Source organism: Oryx dammah, unplaced genomic scaffold, assembly GCF_014754425.2.
Source record: "Oryx dammah isolate SB20612 unplaced genomic scaffold, SCBI_Odam_1.1 HiC_scaffold_13, whole genome shotgun sequence".
NCBI lineage: Eukaryota > Metazoa > Chordata > Mammalia > Artiodactyla > Bovidae > Oryx > Oryx dammah.
This window is the reverse complement of record NW_024070197.1, coordinates 38,002,640-38,023,698: the sequence shown is the minus strand read 5'-3', so window position 1 is coordinate 38,023,698 and position 21,059 is coordinate 38,002,640. Positions and strand designations below refer to the sequence as shown.

The 21,059-nt window shown below is 42.8% G+C and overlaps 2 pseudogenes; both read left to right on the top strand.

The window, feature by feature from the left end:
* The first annotated feature begins 4,798 nt into the window (after nucleotides 1-4,798).
* Nucleotides 4,799-9,980, top strand: LOC120873322 (annotated as a pseudogene).
* A 206-nt stretch (nucleotides 9,981-10,186) lies between these two features.
* On the top strand, nucleotides 10,187-11,116 carry LOC120873109 (annotated as a pseudogene).
* Nucleotides 11,117-21,059: the final 9,943 nt, after the last annotated feature.

Genomic DNA, 21,059 nt, shown 5'->3' with positions numbered 1-21,059 from the left:
GTGTGCTCGCTGCCTAACACAGCCACACAATGCACAGGGTAGAGAGAAGAATTTTTATATTTAAATTGTCCTTGACTTCTCATAAAACAGGACTTCTACCTCACAAAACTAATTTGGATTCTGTATGTGTATGTGTGTGACAAGTAAAGGCCCTGCCTAGGGACCTTGTCTTGAAGCTGAGTTTCCATCAGAGCACATTGCTTTTACTCGGAGTATATGTTTATGTGGGAGGGCTGTTGAAGATAAATGTCACTGATTCTTGACCACACCAAGACAGACTCATTAAGGAGACTAAGCAGCGAGAGTCAGAGATAAGAAGAGAGGGGACAGTGGCATCAAATGTTGGTGAGCGAGAGAGGGAGATAAGGACTGTTGTCTCCCAGGCTGCCAGCCACAAACAGTTCACACTCTCAAACTGGGTCATTTGAGGAGAGCTTAATAAAGAGATGGTTTACAAGGTGTGGGAAAGGGGCGGGGAGGCTCCGTGCGACAGTGCCTTCCAACAGGGCTGCTGAGAGGGCGATGCTGTGTTTGTTCCTCTGCTTAACTGGGCAGGAGGAGGGTACAGCTGTTGGAACCTGCTGTGGGAGAGCTTTGTCGGGAGGCTGCCTGAAGGAGCTGTGGGATGTGATCCCGGGGCTTTGTAGGGAGGGGCTGGAGGGCAGAAACCCTGACTGCTACTCTCTCTCTTTTTTATACAGTTTGTAATTTTATATTGGAGTATAGCCAATTAACAATGTTGTGATAGTTTCAAGTGCACAGCAAAGGGACTCATCCATGCCTATATGTGTATCCATTTTCCCATCTCTCCTCCCACCCAGGCTGCCTTATAACATTGAGCAGAGTTTCCTGTGCTGTACGGTAAGCCCTTGTTGATTATCCATTGTAAACGTAGCAGTGTGTACATGTTGATCCCAAACTCCCTATCTCTTCCTCAAATTCTCCCCCGCTCTGGCAACCATAAGTTTGTTCTCTAGGTCTGTGAGTCCATTTCTGATTTGTAGCTAAAAGTTCATTTATATGCATGTGAGCTCTCCAACATGCTCTCTCCCCCCAGAGAGCAGGGATTCTACTTGAGATGTCATTACAGATCTTCCTCAGCTTACAGTGAGGTTATGTCTGGAAAAACCCACCATTAAGCCAAGAATTTAATACACTTAGCCCACCAAACACATTAGCCTACAATTGGACAAAACTGTCTAACACAAATCCTGTTTTATAATTATTGAATGACTCATGTAATTTATTGAATTCTGTACTGTAAGTGAAAACAGAATGGTTGTCTAGGTACATGATGGTTGTAGCTGTTATCCATTGTTTACTCCAGTCATGGGAGCTGCCGCTTGCTGCCTCTGCCCAGCATCAAGAGTATTGTACTGCAGATTGCTAGTCTGGGAAAAGGTCAAAATTAAAAATTCCAAGTATGGTTTCTACTGTATGTGTATCTCTTTCTCACCATTGTCAAGTTGCAAAACTGTAAGTCTTACCATCATCTGTATAACTTCAGTGCCTAACGAAGTGTTTGAAACATAGCAGGTGCTCGGCAAAAATTTTGAATACAAAATGTTCAAATGTCCAAAACCCTAAAAACATCCCAAAGGCATAATCCAAATGCATGAACACAGTCAGCTGTGTGTTCTATCTAGCTCTTCAGTATGGCCCCATCCCTCTTCAGTATGTGTTATACATCTCACTTTATTGCTCCATTCGCTCCTCCCATGAGTAGTCTTCCTTAAATGAGTTTTAACCCCTTCTATCCCGAGAAAGTTCAGTTCTTGTTTGAGAAGCCTTATCAGCTTTGCACAAATGCTGGAATATCTCTCATGTGAATTTAAGTTTATTGCTAAACTCTTTTCTCTCCATGAAGCTTCTTTGGAAAGCTTTCTTAGAAAGTAGTTTTTCTCCAGTCTTAACTGGTTCCATTTCCATCCTGATATTACAATGTCTGAGTTCTAAGACTGACAGAAGTATTTCCTGTCTAACTGGCTGAAGGAGGTTGAAAGTTGCTTTTAGGTACTCTTATGAGTATTTTAAATATGGTTTGCTCATTTAAGAAGTATTTTGACATATTTAGAAATTCTTAGTAACATTTTTGGAAAGAAAAGTATAAAAAAGAATCTTGCTTCTTCTATAACTCTTTAATTTCTTTTTGACAATTCCCATTTCTCTCTTCTAAGATACATAATTTGAAAGCAAATTTTACTCTTCATTTCATTCTCAAACCATAATATTATGAAGTATGATGAAAGCAAATTAGCCTGAACAACAAAATAATAAAACATAATGAAACTTGGAAAATTTAAAGTATAGAACAAAAGATGAAATTAAAATCTCTATTCTGAGAAAGAATCTGGCAAATTCCAGTTTGGCCCCTAAAGGGCCCTTTATACAACAGGCTGCAGTATAATATATAAAGGATAGTAAATCAAGCTGAACTTAGTGTTTCTTTGTTTTTAATGGTTTGTGTTTAACCCTTATGACTAAATGCTCCAGATGGTTGTTTAAATTATGGTAGTGGGATTAGTAGGCATAGTTGCACAGGAAAAGCAGGATTTTCTGCTTTGAAATGTGCATATTTCACAGACTGTGTGCTTTCACATGCCAAGACATGGTAAAGTTTTGCTTGTTTAGGAATAGCTCCAACTTTAAGCTTCCTAAGTACCTCAGCTGAAATGATATATATATTTTGCACATAAATATTGGAAGGTTGGGGGAGTCAATGTGATTCTTGCGTTGTGGAGACTAGACACAGTGGTTATCCATGTTTTACATAGTCCTGAGTCTTTGTGGTTCCAAAACACACCCATTTTATAGGACAGGTTAGAAACATGTTGCTTCTCAAAATAATCACTTAATATTTTGTTTTTATTAAACAACTGAAAAATATCTGACTGAATTATTTAATTTTGAACATATTATCTTTTTGGCGTGTATAAAATGCTATTTAAGTAATTGAGTACTTTTTTCCCCAGTTGTTTGAGTGCTGAAAATTCAATCTTCTGTAATTAAAAATAAATCTTCTAACTGAACATAGCAGTTATTTCCTGTATACTTTATTGAAAGTGACAGAAGTGGATAAAATATAACCATGAATTGTGCCTCATTCCTGTGACATATCGAACTCCCATTTCATTAAACTTGGGAGGCTTTTAAAAAAATATGATACTGAAAGAAGGGAAATAAAATTCTTAGGTTTCGAAAGATTATTAATAGATGAGATTTGAATAAGACTGATCAAATGCTGGAATGGATGCTTTCTTTCTTTCTTTTCCTTTTCCTTTTTTTTTTTGATTGCCTACATTGTCTGAAAACTGTTCAGCAGAACAAAGGGTTTTATGGATGAAAGACTGGTATGAAGAAACATGAATGTCAACTCAGGCTCTGAAAGACAGTCTGCTAATGAAATATTCTAAAAGTCATTTTCAAGGTGGTTGAAAGTTCTCACTGATGTGCACCAATGCTTTTGATAAAAAAATTATATATATCAAATAATTACACAAGTGTTGGCTCCAGGGATAGAGAAAATAAGGTGAGTCCATATGCACCCAAACATTAATGAAAGACTTGTGTATCATACTTTCTTTCCATGGGTAAAAATAATCAGACATGTGGTAACATTATTTTGGTAGTAAATTTCTTACTTTGTGCATCTGAAAAGTGCCCTTTTCTGCTATCTTGGTAATGCTAACTAACTGTGATCTATGATTTACTACTAAATAGTTAGCTTTTTATGTGGAAAGTGTATTATCTTTTAAAATTAAACTTCCCCAAAACATCATTCAGTGAACTTGCCTTATAAATGCAAGAAGTAATGACTTTTCCCCAAAGATCCACTGATCCATTCTATGAATATACATACCTCCCAATAACATCTACTTATCCTCTATTCTTGGAGAAGGGCATGGCAACCCACTCCAGTATTCTTGCCTGGAGAATCTTATGGACAGAGGAGCCTAGCAGGCTACAGTCCATGAGTCTGCAGAGACGGACATGACTAAAGTGACTTAGCATATATGCATGCATCCTCTTTTCTATGGTATTCATTCTTTCTTTAGGATATATATACACACACACACACATATAATCTTGGTAATAATTTTGGAAGATGTATATCCCCCATATATTTATATTCATATAACTCTACCTGCCATATATATATGACACATACGTCTGTGTGGGTTTATAATTTGATGGAAATGTATATTCAGATGTCCTTGGAATCTGTATGTTTTCTGTGATTGATTTTAACCATGCAAGTTTGGTGAAGATTCTCTTTCAGGAATGTCTATCAGTTCAGTTCAGTTCAGTCACTCAGTCGTGTCTGACTCTTTGTGACCCCATGAACTGCGGCACGCCAGGCTTCCCTGTTCATCACCAACTCCCAAAGTCCACCCAAACCCATGTCCATTGTGTCAGTGATGTCATCCAGCCATCTCATCCTCTGTTGTCCCCTTCTCCTCCTGCCCTCAATCTTTCCCAGCATCAGGGTTTTTTCAAATGAATCAGCTCTTCTCATCAGGTAGCCAAAGTATTGGAGTTTCAGCTTCAACATCAGGCCCTTCAATGAACACCCAGGCCTGATCTCCTTTAGAATGGACTGGTTGGATCTTCTTGAAGTTCACAGGACTCTCAAGAGTCTTCTCCAGCACCACAGTTCAAAAGCATCAATTCTTCTGCACTCAGCTTTCTTTATAGTCCAACTCTCATATCCATACATGACCACTGGAAAATGCCCCTTATAGGGAGGCCCTTAATTAGGCTAACAGTGGTTCTATGACATGTTCAGATTAATGGAGGCATGGTTGGTAGGTTTTTAAAAATACTCTAAATCAGATTGACCATGGTATGTCTACTTCCTGACCCTTCATAGTCCCAGAGGACTGGGCTAAATTGCAGTGGGGTAAGCATTAAACTTCGTATGCCTGGGTCTGGGCTGGGCTTGGTGTACAAGAGGCAGCTAATTTCTGGGGAGTGGAATCTATCCTCCTTTCATTTTATATTTTCATGAATGAAATTTTAATTACATGATATAAACATAAACAAGAATTTTGCATGACATTTAACATTTTGGGGGACCAACCTGGTCCCAATCTCTCAAAACCATCTGCCTTTGTATATAATATGTATCATAAAATTGCCGGTTTAATAATGAATTTTTCTTTTATGCTCTTTGGACTTGAAACTCTTTCTCAGCAGTCTATATCCAATCATAATGCTGTCTTTTCTTCAAAACATCAGCTAACATTCTTACAGGGTTTTTGTTTTTTTAAAAAATACATTGTTTAGTTGCTAAGTCATGTCTGACTCTTTTGCAACCCCATAGACTGTAGCCCACCAGTCTCCTCTGTCCATGGGGTTTTCCAGGCAAGAATACTGCAGTGGGTAGCCATTTTCTTCTCCAGGGGAACTTCCTGACCCAGGGATTGAACCTGTGTCTCTTGTATTGGTAGGCGGATTTTTTTTTTTTTTAACCACTGAGCCATCTGGGAATTCCTTTCATACATGTATATCAGGTGACATACATTATATGATTATATTTCATATCACATTATAATTTTGGAGTATTTTTATATGTTTTATACTAGTCAGAGAGGTTCTAGAGCTGAGGGACTAGAGCTTACTCATTAAAAAAAATTCCCATCATCAAAAGTAGGCACTCAGGGAGTGAATATTAGTTTTAGAAAATTGTTCAAAGGTAAATAAAAATGTGTAAAATAGGATTTTTACAATTGATAAGGAAGCATAAAAAAAGATGGAGACCAAGATGTGGTGACACGGAGATAGTAGAAAAAGTGGAATCACCTTGTAGAGAAATTGGAACTCTTGTGCACTGTTGGTAGAAATATAAAATGGTGCAGCTGCCATGGAAACTGTATAACAGTGCCCCCCAATTTAAGAATGTAATTCTTATATGACTCAGCAATGTCACTTCTGTGTATATATCTGACAGAACTGAAAACAGAGTCTCAAAGAGGTGTTTGCACAACAATTTTCATAGCAGCATAATTCATAATAGCCAAAAGATTGAAGCAATCCAAGTGTTGGATGAATGGATAAACAAACTGTGGTATATACATACAGTGGAGTCTTAAAAAGGAGGGAAATTCTAATGCTTGCTACAACCTGGATGAACCTTAAGGACATTCGGCCAAGTGAAATAAGCAAGATGCAAAAAGGCAAATGCTGTATGATTCCACTTACATGAAGTACCTAGAGTAGTAAAAATTCATAGAGAAAGAAAATAGAAGGTTAGTTAGTTGCTAGCAACTCAAAGGGAGGGGAAATGAGTTAATGGGTGTAGCATTTCAGTTTTGCAAAATGAAAAGAATTTTTGAGATTGGTTGTACAAAGATGTGAGTATACTTAAAGGAGTACGTCAAAGCTGTATATTGTCACCCTGCTTATTTAACTTCTATGCAGAGTTCATAGAAATGCTATGAGAAACGCTATGTTCATGAGAAACCCTGGTCTGGAAGAAGCACAGCTGGAATCAAGATTGCCAGGAGAAATATCAGTAACCTCAGATATGCCGATGACACCATCCTTATGGCAGAAAGCAAAGAAGAACTAAAAAGCCTCTTGATGAAAGTGAAAGAGGAGAGTGAAAAAGTTGGCTTAAAGCTCAACATTCAGAAAACTAAGATCATGGAATCTGTTCCCATCACTTCATGACAAATAGATGGGAAACTGGCAAACTTTCTTTTTTGGGGGCCTCCAAAATCACTGCAGATAGTGACTGCAGCCATGAAATTAAAAGATGCTTACTCCTTGGAAGGGAAGTTATGACCAACCTAGACAGCATATTCAAAAGCAGAGACATTACTTTGTCAACAAAGGTCTGTCTAGTCAAGGCTATGGTTTTTCCAGTGGTCATGTATGGATGTGAGAGTTGGACTATGGAGAAAGTTGAGTGGTGAAAAATTGTTCCTTTTGAACTGTGGTGTTGGAGAAGACTCTTGAGAGTCCCTTGGACTGCAAGGAGATCCAACCAGTCCATCCTAAAGGAGATCAGTCCTGAGTATTCATTGGAAGGGCTGATGTTGAAGCTGAAACTCCAATACTTTGGCCACCTCATGCGAAGAGTTGACTCATTGGAAAAGACCCTGATGTTGGGAGGGATTGGGGTTAGGAGGAGAAGGGGATGACAGAGGATGAGATGGCTGGATGGCATCACCAACTCAATGGACATGAGTTTGGGTAAACTCCAGAGTTGGTGATGGACAGGGAGGCCTGGCGTGCTGTGATTCATGGGGTCGCAGAGTTGGACACGACTGAGTGACTGAACTGAACTGAAATGAATTGATACTTAACACTACTGAATTGTATGACTTCACAGTGGTTAGAGGGTAAATTTTATCTTAATTATATTTTATAATAATTTAATATAACTGAAAAAGAGAAGTCATCCTCATTATATATATTGCAATTATGTCAGATTAATTCATCCCAAAAGTATTTTAAAATCTATAATTTTGGTTGTCCATTTTGGGGCAGCTGCATGCCTGCAAAGCTGCTTCAGTTGTGTCTGATTCTTTGCAATTCTATGGACTCTAGCCTGCCAGGCTCCTCTGTCCATGGGATTCTCCAGGTGAGAACACTAGAGTGGGTTGCCACACCTTCCTCCAGGGGATCTTCCCAACCCAGGGGTCAAACCTGCATCTCCTGGGTCTCCTACAGCTTCTGCCCTTGCAGGCAGATTCTTTATCCGTGAGCCACTGGAGAAGCCCCTTTGGGGAAGCTAGTTTACTTTTAGTCTTATTTTTAATTTTTTTTTTTTACTGAAGTATAGTTGATTTACAATGTTGTATTCATTTCTGCTGTGCAGCAAAGTGACTCAGTTATATGCATTCCTTTTGGATGTTCTTTTCCATTATGGTTTATCCCAGGAGATTGGTTATAGTTCCCTGTACTATACAGTAGGACCTTGATTATCCATTCTGAATTTAGTAGCTGGCATCTACTAACCCCAAACTCCCAGTCCCTTCCTCTCCCTTCCTACCTTTTCTTTGCTCATCACAAATCTTCTCTGTGAGTCTGTTTCTGTTTTGAGGAATATACATATAAGTAATATCATATCATTTGTCTTTCTCTCTCTGACTTGCTTCAGTTGGTGTGATAATTTTAGTCACATTCATGTTGCCAGAAATGGTGCTGTTTCATTCTTTCTTATGGCTGAGTAGTATTCCATTGCTATCCACCCACCACATCTTCTTTATCCATTCATCTGTTGATGGACGTTTAGGTTGTTTCCACATCTAGACTATTGTAAATAGTGCTGCTATGAGCATAAGAGTGCATGTATTTTTTCAATTATAGTTTTGTTTGGCTATATGTCTAGGAGTGGGATTGCTGGATCATATGGTAGTTCTGTTTTTAGTTTTCTGAGGACCCTCCATATTGTTTTGCCCAGTGGGTACACCAACTTACATTCCCACCAACAGTGTAGAAATGTTTTGGGGGCAGATAGTTTAAATACAGCCTATCTGGTTGTTGTAGAAATATTTACATGCAAAAAGGAATTTACTGTTTTATAATTTTTAAACCAATCCAAGATGTATTTATTGCATATTCATAGTGTTTCATAGCCTTTAGTCATTGGGAAAAAGGATAACATAAATATCAAAAAGGTGACTACTTGACTACATTTGAGAGTTTTTATATAGCAGAGTCATAACTCATAACACGTTAAGGGAATTGACACAGCTGCTTCTATAAAGTCAAACTTTCTGGAATTGTTCTAGAATAAATCTTAGCTAAAAATTAACTCAAGAAACTCAGAGCTCTGATACTAGGGAGAAAGGAGAATGAGATTTCCAAGTATACTCGGTCAGTTAGATCTGCAATGTGGTGGTGGCTTGAGAGTGAGATTTCAGATAAGAAAATTCTGAATTTTAATCCTGGCTCCATTGGACAACTTCACCAAATTATTTTATCAGTAAATAAAGATAAAATATTTACCATGACATGTAACTAGAGGTGTATCTGTGTGTGTGTGTTTGTGCACGCGCGTGCACACGTACACTCTCAGTCATGCTGACTCTTGCTGACCCTATGGGTTGTAGGCCACCAGGCTCCTCTGTTCATGGGATTGTCCAGGCAAGAATATTGAAGTAGGTTGCCATGCAACCTACTCTCCAGGGGATCTTCCAAATCCAGGGATCGAACCTGCGTCTCTGTTTCTCCAGGCAGGTTCTTTACCACTGCACCCCCTGGAAAGCCCGTTAGATCCACTGCTGCTGCTGCTGCTGCTGCTGCTGCTGTGTCGCTTCAGTAGTGTCCGACTCTGTGCAACCCCATAGACGGCAGCCCGCCAGGCTCCCCCGTCCCTGGGATTCTCCAGGCAAGAACACTGGAGTGGGTTGCCATTTCCTTCTCCAATGCATGAAAGTGAAAAGTGAAAGGGAAGTCGCTCAGTCTGTCTTAAATGCTCACCTAGCAATTGCTTTAGCAATATTATCTCTCTAATGGAACGGAAAAGGCCAAACAGAAAAATCTAGCCATTTTTCAGCAGTGATGTAAGCCTGTTAAGTCTGATCTGTCGAGTTTCATGTTCTTACCTCTGAAGCTGTTGGGGATGACCTAGGGAAAGGCAAGTTGAAAGGCAGCTCTCAAAAGTGGGATCGGGGGCTTGCTGCGCATGTGCAGACAGGGCCGGCGTGATTAGCTGGTGAGCCCGTAGCAAAGAGCAGCGCGGAGGGGAGTGGTCCCTGGAGATGCCTGACCTGTTCTGTTCTGTTCTGTTTTGAGGAGTGGCCAGCGGCGCGACAGAGCAGGCCAGGGATGGTCTACACCTGAGGGGGACTATGGAGCAGCTCTGTACATGAGGTAGGACCCCAAGTCAAATGGAGGGCAGCCTCACTGAGCAACCAGCGGTGTCACCTGTACCGGAGGCAGTCACCAAGCAGGAGCAAGTACCTGTGGTGGATTTCCAGGCAGATCTGAGACAGGTCTTCTTAGCTGAGACACCAAGAGGTCATTAAAGCAGTATCAGAATACCCAGCTAGCTGATACCAAGAGGAAACAGATCAAAACAAAGAGGCTTCTTCTACTATTGGAAGCTTCTGCCCCAGCTTGCAGTGTGTGGTGGAGAACCTGCATCATACCTTAATCCGTAGGCTTCCTTAGGTCTTAAGGATCCCGAAACTGTCCTGTGGACATCGAAGTTGGTGGAACGGCAACCGTGACTATGGGAAAGAGGTGCAAGATGCTGCCGCACATTGACTGCAGGTGAGATGTGTCCGGCAGGATGGTTGGATCTTCATTGGCCCTTTTAAGGGTTTTGACAAATAGGTGAACTCGATCCTCTGTGACTGTGATGAATTCAGGAAGATCACGGCAAAGAATTTAGAGCATTCAGAGTATGAAGAAAAGCAAGTTTGGGGTCTGGTGTGGCTGCCCGGGAGAACTTGGTTTCCATGTCTGTGGAGGGACCACCCTGTAAAGATGCTGGCATTGCTCAGGTACCATTTACTGGTGACACTGGGGATTGGTGGAGCAGCTGGCAGAGGTGTTCCAGCTGGTGTTCCAATTCCCCAGACTCTTGCTGGATTAACTGGCCCTGTCCATGGGGCTGGGGGGGGGGGGGCCGTCCCAACAAGTCATGACCCCACAAGGAAGAGGTATTGTAGCAGCTGCTGCCACTGCCAGCATTGCTGGACCCCCAGCTCAGTATCCACCAGGAAAGGGGGCTACACCCACACCTGTTGGTCCAGCAGTCCCACCTCCAGGAATTACGGCTCCTCCACCTGGTATGGGCTTCTCAGTTGGCACTACTGGTGAAGAATCTGCCTGCCAGAGCAGGGGACATAAGAGACACGGGTTTGACCCTTGGTCAGGAAGATACCCTGGAGAAGGAAATGGCAACCTATTCCAGTATTTTTGCCTGGACAATCCAATGGACAGAGGAGCCTGGTGGGCAGCAGTCCTTGGGGTTTGCAAAGAATCGGACATGACTGAAGCAACTTAGCACGCCACATGGTATGAGACCACCCATAGGCCCACCAATTAGGCTTCCTATACTCGAGGGATGCCAATAAGCTTGCCCCTGTTGGAATGAGACCCTCCACCAGGAATCAGAAGTCCACCTCCACTAGGAAGGTGTCCACCAAGACCCTAGGATATTATTGATCCTTCTTAGTCATTGTTTTTTCCTGCAGTGTATCTTATGAAATGTGTGCAGTACTTGAAAGCTTTGGTCCCCTCTGCTGCATTAATGTAAGCTAATGCATAGAGTCATTAAAAAGAGTGGGTTCAAAGGAGGTAGATGAACTTCACCTAGAAATTTCAGAGATTGATTGGGGATTGAGACAGCTACGAAGAGGAAAACTGTGGACCTAAATAGAGAACTGAGATTAGCAGGTCAGAGGAGACAAATAATACTAGATACCAACTAATAAATTTATGGACCACAGACTGTATACCAAGTGCTCTTTGAATCACTTTGCTTGTATTAACTCAATGAATCCTTTCATCAACTTTATGCAATAGATACATGATTCCCCAATGTCTTTCCTGGTATCATCCTGAAAGGACACCTGGGGACAGGGATTTATATTCAATCCCATGAAAATTATCTCAGATACTCTGCCTTCTAGGGCTTCTAGAAGCCGTAGAAGGTGGCACTACAGGTAAAGAATCCGCCTGCCTTTGTAGAAGACATAAGAGACGTGTGTTCAATCCCTGGGTCAGGAAGATCCCCTAGAGGAGGGCCTGGCAACCCACTCTAGTATCCTTGCCTGGAGAATCGCATGGACAGAGGAGCCCAGTGGGCTACGGGCCATAGGGTTGCAGAGAGTTGGACACAACTGAAGTGACTTAGCAGACAGGCACTCTGTCTTCTCTGAGGGAGTGGAGAAATGGAACAAGGAAGGAAGGAAAACCAAATGAATTTTTGTGAATTAGAGGTGTCTGCCATGGGCAACCAGGGCTCCAAATGCCACTGGAAATCCTGTATAATCTCAGAACTGTTCCACCGAAGGACAGAGAAGCTGGAGATTTTATCCATCATCTTTTTGGGGCATTAGTTCCCAGGCACTGTCATGAACCATATTCCAAAAGCACCGTCAGGCAGAGAAGCAGTCCTTGGTAATATAAGGAGCTGCCGATGGTGTCAGAGCAAAGACAGCATCTGCTTCCTTGAGTTCACAAATGGGGAACATGGGACACAAAGTTAACAACATTCCATTTGCTTTATTATAAACCCATCATTGGATTTATTATAGAAATGACGATCACTGACTGAAGCTAGGTTCTATACTCTGCCTGTGTTAACATCAGAAACCCAGTACAGCTGAAGCTGATGAAACAGAAAGAGTAGAAAGACATCTTACTCATGAAATCCACTGCCAATACTGAGACAGTTCATTGGTTCATTCATTCAATGATGTGTTCTTTCATCCAAAAATTTGTTAAGTGCCAGGGTGAAGAAGGCAATGGCAACCCACTCCAGTACTCTTGCCTCGAAAATCCCATGGACGGAGGAGCCTGGTGGGCTGCAGTCCATGGGGCTGCTAAGAGTTGGACATGACTGAGTGGCTTCACTTTCACTTTCATGCATTGGAGAAGGAAATGGCAACCCACTCCAGTGTTCTTGCCTGGAGAATCCCAGGGACGGGGAAGCCTAGTGGGTTGCTGTCTATGGGGTCACACAGGGTCGGACATGACTGAAGTTTCTTAGCAGCAGCAGCAGCAGCAGCAGCAGCAGCAGCAGCAGCAGCAGAGTTGAGTTCAGTACTGTTCTATGCACTGGGGATGGTGTGGGGAGAGGAATATAAGGAGAACAATTATGACCAGATTTCTTTTGTCATGTATCTGGCCTGTTATTTGAGAGACAAAATAATAATTTCAAATGACACTGAATACCTTGAATAAAAGGGACATCTATGTGGCTAGTTACAATGCTAATAGTCACTCAAAGCACCAGGAACTTTGCCATAATTGCTGAAGAAAAAGGAAATTTCTACTTTTTACCAGAATTAGACTCCTAAATATGATACTGAGGACTGTGTTGTTAGCAAGTGGATGACAATACAGCAAAGAAGAGGTGGATAAAGAAATTGTAAACACATTGCCAGCGGGCCTTGGTGCACACCTGCCCTGATTAAAGACTGATGAATTGTGATATTTCAAAAGGAAGAAAGTAGTTGTATATATTGTTCTTTATTTATCTTTACACAAAAGATTAAAAGCAATCATCACATATTCTGTATCATTCATTTTTAGTGTATTGAATGTGTGCTCAGATGTGTGATGACTCTAGTTCAGGGATTAAGAACTTCTTTAGAGCATGCTTTTTTTTTTTTTTTTTTGGCCACCCTGCTTTGCTTTCAGGATCTTAGTTCCCTGACCAGAGATTGAACCCAGGCCCTCAGGAGTGAAAGCATGGAGTTCTAACCACTTGACTGCCAGGCAATTCCTGGGGCATGCTTCTTCCTGTGCTCCAGGAATGTTGTTTGAGTTACATATTGTAGGTCATACTTGGAAACTAGTCTGTCGGGGGATGTTTATAATCAAAGAATGCTTGTGCATTCCCTCATTAGCTTTATTTTTATTCTCATATTTACTGAGTGCCCGTATGGGGCAGGTACAGTGTAGGGCACTGAAATGAGCAGGAGAGACATGGTAGCTGGGGCTCACATTCTAGTGGGGGAACCTGACAACAGGGAAACAAGAACCTGATCAACAAAATTGCTAACAAGCCCCGGCAGGGTCCTCCTGCCCAGCGTTGTTCAAACCAATAGAATGATACTGAGTTCGGTCCAGAAGCAGAGGAAGGTTTTACTCTCTGATCAGAAAAATGGAGAGGTGTGAGCTCTTGCCCTCTGAGCGCTGAAGAATTGATGCTTTTGAACTGTGGTGTTGGAGAAGACTTTTGAAAGTCTCTTGGATAGCAAGGAGATCAAATTAGTCAATCCTAAAGGAAATCAACCCTGAATATTCACTGGAGGGACTGATGCTGAAGCTGAAGCTCCAATACTTTGGCCACCTGATGCGAAGAAGTGACTCATTGGAAAAGACCCTGATGCTGGGAAAGATTGAGGGCAGGAGGGGGAGGGGGACTGCAGAGGAACAGACGGTTGGATGGCATCACTGACTTGACGGAAATGAGTTTGAGCCAGCTCCGGAGTTGGTGATGGACAGGGAAGCCTGGCCTGCTGTAACACATGGGATAGCAAAGAGTTGGACACAACTGAGCAACTGAACTGACTGAGCCAGGAGGAGGATGAGATATTGCCGGTCTGGCACAGGTGTGCCGCTAAGGCTCCTGGTAGGGTGCAGCGCCCCAAGCAGCGCCTCTGCACTCCGCCTGCCGCCACCATCTTGAATTGCAGTGCGGTGCCCAGTGCTTCTGCACAGGGCACGTGGAGTCCAGGTGTCGGGCGCAGTATTCTTGCGCTTGGAACTCTGGTCCAAAAGTGTCTGGTACAAGACCTCTGCACGCAGCAGCCAGTGAGCAAGTGAAACTAGCACAAAGGAAACAGACACAAAAAGGTTAGGCTTTATTACCCAGCTTCTATTTTTATTTCTCAGGAATTGTTAATGGGCTTAACCAGTGGCAAGTCCCTCCTCTGTCTTTTGTACTTGTTGCAGAGGGGCGCGGAAGGGCGCAGGTCCAGCTTCTGTAACTACTGCCTACTGGTTTTGGGCGGTGGTGCAACCCGGGGTGGAGAAGTGAACTCCCCGGCTCTCTTGAGCTACGTATGTTACCCGACCTTGGCGCCAACTGTTTGAATCCCCGAGCGACGGCAATTTATCTAATCTTTTGGAGACAGAGGATGTTACCCAATTAGATGTGAGCACCCCCACTCTTGAGGTCCCTCTGAACTGAAGCACCCCTGGATTGGTCAGGGAGTTCTTTCCTGCTCAGTATCCCAATGCCAAAAACAAAACTGAGTTTGGCTCAGGCGAGACAAGCTGTTCTTGGACGGCCAGGGAATGGAGAAGGGGAGCTCATGTCTAAAGACACCTGCTCCCCAAAGGGAGGAAAGTGGGGAGTTTTGCAGAGTGAGAGGCAAGTGCATCATCAGAAACTGGGGCAAAGGACAAAGATTTCCGGGAACAGCTGGTGCATGGGCAGTCCCTCCCGCCCCCTTGCTCTCCCACAAATTGTGCTTCTGTGCTGTGCTCAGTTGCTAAGTTATGTCTGACTTGTTGCGACCACATGGACTGTAGCACGCCAGGCTCCTCTGTCCATGGGATTTCCTAGGCAAGAATACTGGAGTGGGTTGCTGTTGTTATTTAGTTGGTTTGCCGTAGCAGAGTACAAATGACCCCTTGGAGTGGAGTTCTTAGCATGGTAATGAAGCAAAGGTAACTTTTGGACTCCTCCAGGTTTCATCTGTGCAGGTGCGTCCCTGAGGTCAAGGCAGAACGGATTTGGGGCGGTTGACCAGTGTATAACTCTCAAAACATCTCTGTCTCAAAGTACAGCTGCAGAGCATCTCTGCCAAACATTTCGTGTTATTGAAACAAACACAGAGCTGAATCTGGGCAAGTGTCCTTTAGCTCTCAGGGGCTGGTGTGGAAACATAGAGATCAACCAAGGCAAGAAAAGCAGCGAGCTTTAGCCTACGTTTCCCTCTATCTTGGATCTAGCCAGTTTGGTCTGGTTTTGCAGTGGGCCTTTGTGGCATCCTATTGATAGAACACAGTTTGCTTCTATGATCAGCCATATGGCCTGAGTGACAAGGTCACTGGTCGATTTAACATACATGGCCCACATACTAGCAAGAGCAGCATGTCTCAACTATCTCATTGATTATACTCCTCATGCCAGGAGCTACTATGACCTCAACCAACCAATTACATGGGGCTTCTCTCCCATAATGAGTTCCCTGATGGCTTGACAGGCTGTGGTTTAGGGAAAGAAGTTTGGCCCATGTTCAATAACTAGCCACCCATGGCCTCCTAGACCTCTAATGAAGCCCTCTACTTCTTCCTTACATAGACTGGGGGATAATTGGATGGATCTGGCCCTTGAGGTGTAAGGGGTGGTTGCCAAGTTACTGGTTCTCAGGCCACCTTTTGGCAGTTGAGTCTGCCTTGTTTCCCTCAGCACCCCACCTGCCCACCCCACTGCTGCCCTTTTTGGTGACCCCTACCATGAGTCACTGCCACCTTTTTGGAAGCTGTACTAGTTCTAAGGGTTTCAGTATGCTTAAGCCATGTTTCAACTGTTCATTCTCCACAGTAACCACAACTCTTTTCTTCCAAATAGACCCATGGGCATGGAGGATGGCCAATACGCCCCGGGAGACTATGTAAATGTTTCAGATCCTCCCAGTCCTGAGCTCTAAGGATCACCCTTGAGGGTTGTCAGCTCTGCCTATTGGGAAGTCCCTGGAGGGTAGGCTTTTGGCTTTTGTGACCTGGGTCTGGAAAGTTGTTACATATCCTGCAGACTTCTCTCCTTTCTCATAAAACTGCTCTGATCTGTGAACCATTCCTCTTCCATGTTTGGAAGAGACTCACTTCCTAGGTTGGGGCAAGCAGAATAGATGGTGTCTACTGGACTGTGAAGAAAACTGAGCGCCGAAGAATTGATGCTTTTGAACTGTGGTGTTGGAGAAGACTCTTGAGAGTCCCTTGGACTGCAAGGAGATCCAACCCATCCATTCTGAAGGAGATCAGCCTTGGGATTTCTTTGGAAGGAATGATGCTAAAGCTGAAACTCCAGTACTTTGGCCACCTCATGTGAAGAGTTGACTCATTGGAAAAGACTCTGATGCTGGGAGGGATTGGGGGCAGGAGGAGAAGGGGATGACAGAGGATGAGATGGCTGGATGGCATCACTGACTCGATGGACGTGAGTCTGAGTGAACTCTGGGAGTTGGTGATGGACAGGGAGGCCTGGCGTGCTGCGATTCAGGGGGTTGCAAAGAGTCGGTCACGACTGAGTGACTGAACTGAGGTTTCTGTACAGTTGTGCTCCAGGAGTTCTGTGGGTATCGTGGTGGCAGGATTTAGTGTGTGACAGGTTTTTATGGTAGCCACTGGATTGTCTGAAGACATAGTCTAAACTTGAATCAACCTTCTGGGGGATAGTTCTGTTCCCTTAGAACGTACTAAAATCTGAATCTTTTTTTAGTTGAAACTTAATTTTTATTATTAAAAATTTTTTTTAATTTATTGTGCTGTGTCTTCATTGCTGCACGGGCTTTTCTTCAGTTGCAGTGCACAGGCTTCTTACTCTGGTGCTTCTCTTGTTGCAGGCTGCGGGGTCTAGGGAGCTCGGGCTTCTGAAGTTGCTGCTCAGTAGTTGTGGTGCACTGCCTGCAGTTACCTCTGGTGTGTGGAATCTTCCTAGACGAGGGATTGAACATGTATCACCTGCATGGCAAGTGGGTTGTACCACTCTGGAAATAAACTTTATTTTATTCAAGGATAGCCAGTTAACAATGTTGTAATAGTTTCAGGTGGACAGCAGAGGAACTCAGCCATACGTATACATGTATCCATTCTCCTGCAAACTCCTCTCCCAAATGAGCTGTTATATAATTCCCTGTGCTATACAGTAGGGCTTTGTTTAAAACCTGAATCATAATGGAGTCCATATAGTGATTGGCTGACCAGGCGTTAACTTTTCAGCCTCCTTGAGCAGGTTGTAATAGCAGCTACTTCCTGAAGCCAAGGAGGCCATCCCTTGGTGGCTGGATCTAATTGTTTAGAGAAGTAAACAACCACTCAAGTAAAGTTCCCCAGTTTTTGAACTAATACCCCAAGGATGATTGTTTTTCTCTCCTGAATGTAAAGGTCAAAGAGTGTAGCTAAATCTGGGAGGGCCAGGGCAGGGGCCTGAAGCAATTACTTTTTCAGTTCTTGAAAAGCCCCTTTGCACTGTGAATTCCATTCAAAACGATCATCATCCTTTCTTTTGAACTTTGCATATGGCAGCATAACTAATAGACCGGAGTTAGGGATCCAGAACGGCAAAACCTGGCAATGGGGAGGGAGAACCCTTAAGCTGTCTTCTAGCTTAGGAGGGGGTGAGGCTGCAAATGTCTTCTCTCTTTTCCTGGGTGGGCTTCTCTGACCTATGAGAATGAAGCCTGGGTGGGTCACCCTAGTTTGTGCCATTTGAGCCTTTTTCTTGGACACCATATATCCTTTCAGGAGGCTAGGTGGTTCAGAAGCCTCCTTAGGCAGGCTGATGATCAGGCTGTTGTCTGCATAGTGGAGGAGGGTTCCCTCTTCCAGATGGAGATCTTTTAGGTCTTTGGCTGAAGTTTCTCCAAAGGTGGTGGGGGGAATTTTTGAACCTCTGAGGGCAGGACTGTCCAGCAGTATTGTTGTTTTTGTTACATTTTTGGGTCCAGCCACTGGAAAGCAAAACTTCCTATGAGTCTGGGACTCATGGAATACAGAAGAAGTCATCTTTAAAGTTTAATACAGAGTGCCAGGCCCTGGGGGACAGTAGGGTGGTCAGCTGGAGGCAGAGGTTAGGGATGACTGGAGGTGTATAAGGAACCTTGGTCACTTATCCATGTTTTTTTCTTTTTTTTTTTTAGTAGTAAATAGTGTAGTACTAAACGACCTCTGACTGGTTAAATCCTTAAATGTGGAACCTGAGATACAAACCATGTATACTGATGGCTAACGGTAAATTATAAGGGATTTTCAACTGTGTGAGGAGGGTTGGTCCCCTAAGCCCCTGTTGTTTAAGAGTCAAGTGTGCAGTCTTTGAGTGACTGCTGAGCCATTAGAAATCACAAAGAGAGCCTCCTGGGACTGACAATTGTTGGTACATTCTGAAATATTAGTATTTAAAATTAATGAATTATTCTTTGGCTATTAGTTAGTTCTTATCTCACGTATAATATCATTGAAGATGTTTGCTTTTTGTTGTTGTTGTTGGAGTCTAGTTGATTTACCGTGTTGCGTTAGTTTCAGCTGTGCAGCAAAGTGAATCAGTTACACATTTACATGTATCCACCCTTTTGTGTATTCTTTTCCCATATAGGCCATTGCAGAGGAAGATGTTTTTATTGATTCATTCATGCAGAGTGCCTATCGAGCATTTCCTGTGTGGTAGATATTTATGCTGGATGCTGAGGAGACGAAGGCAAATGCTACATGGTCACCATTCTCACCACTCAGGGTGAGAATTTAATATAAAAAAGCAAGTGTTATACAACATCAGTCACGCAGTTACAGGATCTCTAGAATGTGCAGCGCTGTCATGCACGGTGATGCAGTGAGGGTCTAGTTTGGAAGGGAACATATGCAAAATAGCTGTCAGGCAAATCATGGCATGCTGACGTTTATCACCAACAACTGTTGAATAATGTCAAATGATAGGGCTGTTTGTACATAGAGATGACAGAAACATACACAGCAGATTCTTGAGAGTGCACTAATTCACAGAGAGCCTCAATACTTCACTAAGTAATGATAACATAGAGGGTTTTTAAAGGAACTATTTCAATAAAAAATTTCCTTGCATAAGATATTGAGAAAATTCTGATTAAAAAATGAGCGCATTTTTGACCTTACAAATATACTCCTGGGAATATTTTCTCAAGATGTATGTGTAAAGATTCAGACACAAAAGTTTTATTGTTTTAAAATGATTTTCTCCTTTACATTGTATCAGCATGTCACACATACTCCTTTTTCTGCCTCTTCTCTCTCTCTTTTTTCTTTTGGCCTCAACACATAGCTTGCAGGATCTTAGTTCCTCGACCAGGGTTGGAACCCAGGCTCTGACAGTGAAAGTGCCCAAACCTAACCACTGGACTATCAGGGAATTCCCTCTGCCTCTTGTTTTACTGAATCTAGAAGGTTTGTCACCTAAATTTCCACTGGGCCAATGCCATATTCTCATTCAGTTCCCTGTTTGAAGGTCTTCTTATCTTAGAGACCATCTATTACTTCTTGCCACTGTCTTCTTATCCTCTTTATTATGATATTATAGTTTATTGTAGGACTTAATCACCAACTACCATATTTATTTGTGTTCATTGTTTTTCTTGTCTGTCTTTATCCCTAAGTCTCAGAAATGTAAGCTCTATAAGAACAGAGGCTTTGTATTCCCAATCCGGGACAAGGTAGAGATTGAGCAATGAACGAATATTGCATAAATAACCATTTAGCAAATAAATAACATAAACAAAACAAGCTACATGTCCATCAGTAGATTACTCACCAGTGCATTAAGTAACCATATCATGAAATTCTAAGCAGCCTTTAAAGTGACAGTTTTAGAAATGTTTAAGTGTTAGTCACTCAGTTGTGTCTGGTTCTTTGTGCCCCATGGACAATAGCCCACCAGGCTCCTCTGTCCATGGAATTCTTCAGGCAAGAATACTGGGCGTGGGTAGGATTCTCATTGTGGTAGTCTCTCTTGTTGCTGAGCAAGGGCTCTAGGGCACTCAGATTCAGCAGCTGTGGCACTACTCGGAGGCATATGGGATCTTGCCAGACTAGGGATTGAACCTGTGTCTCTTGCATTGGCAGGTGGGATTTTTACCAGTGAACTCCCAGGGAAGCTCAATAAAGGCATTTTTAATCCTCAGATTAAGCAATTGTGTTGAGCATTACAGATTTTGAGGGTTTTGCTAGTTTCTCTCTCCAGAGTGACCCATACGGACAGAATTTTAAACTTGTCATTGGATTGTTATCCATTGCCTCTAATATATTTATATAGTGCAGCCAGTGACTTAATGCTTAATTCAAGAATTTGTGTGTGTAAAAAGTTGAGTGAAAGTGTTTGTCACTCAGATGTGTCTGGCTCTTTGTGACCTCATGGACCGTAACCTACCAAGCTCCTCTGTTCATGGGATTCTCCAGGCAAGAATACTGGAGTATTCTTGAACTCTATATTCCAGGAATACTGCCATTCCCTTCTCCAGGGGATCTTCCCAACCCAGCGACTGAGCCTAGGTCTCCCACATGGCAGACAGATCCTTTGCCATTTGAGCCACCAAATTGTCCCAATTATGTTGAAAGTGAAAGTGAAAGTTAGTCAGACAGTTGGGTATAACTCTTTGCGATCCCATGGACTGTAGCCCATCAGGTCCTCTGTCCATGGAATTCTCCAGACAAGAATACTGGAGTGGGTT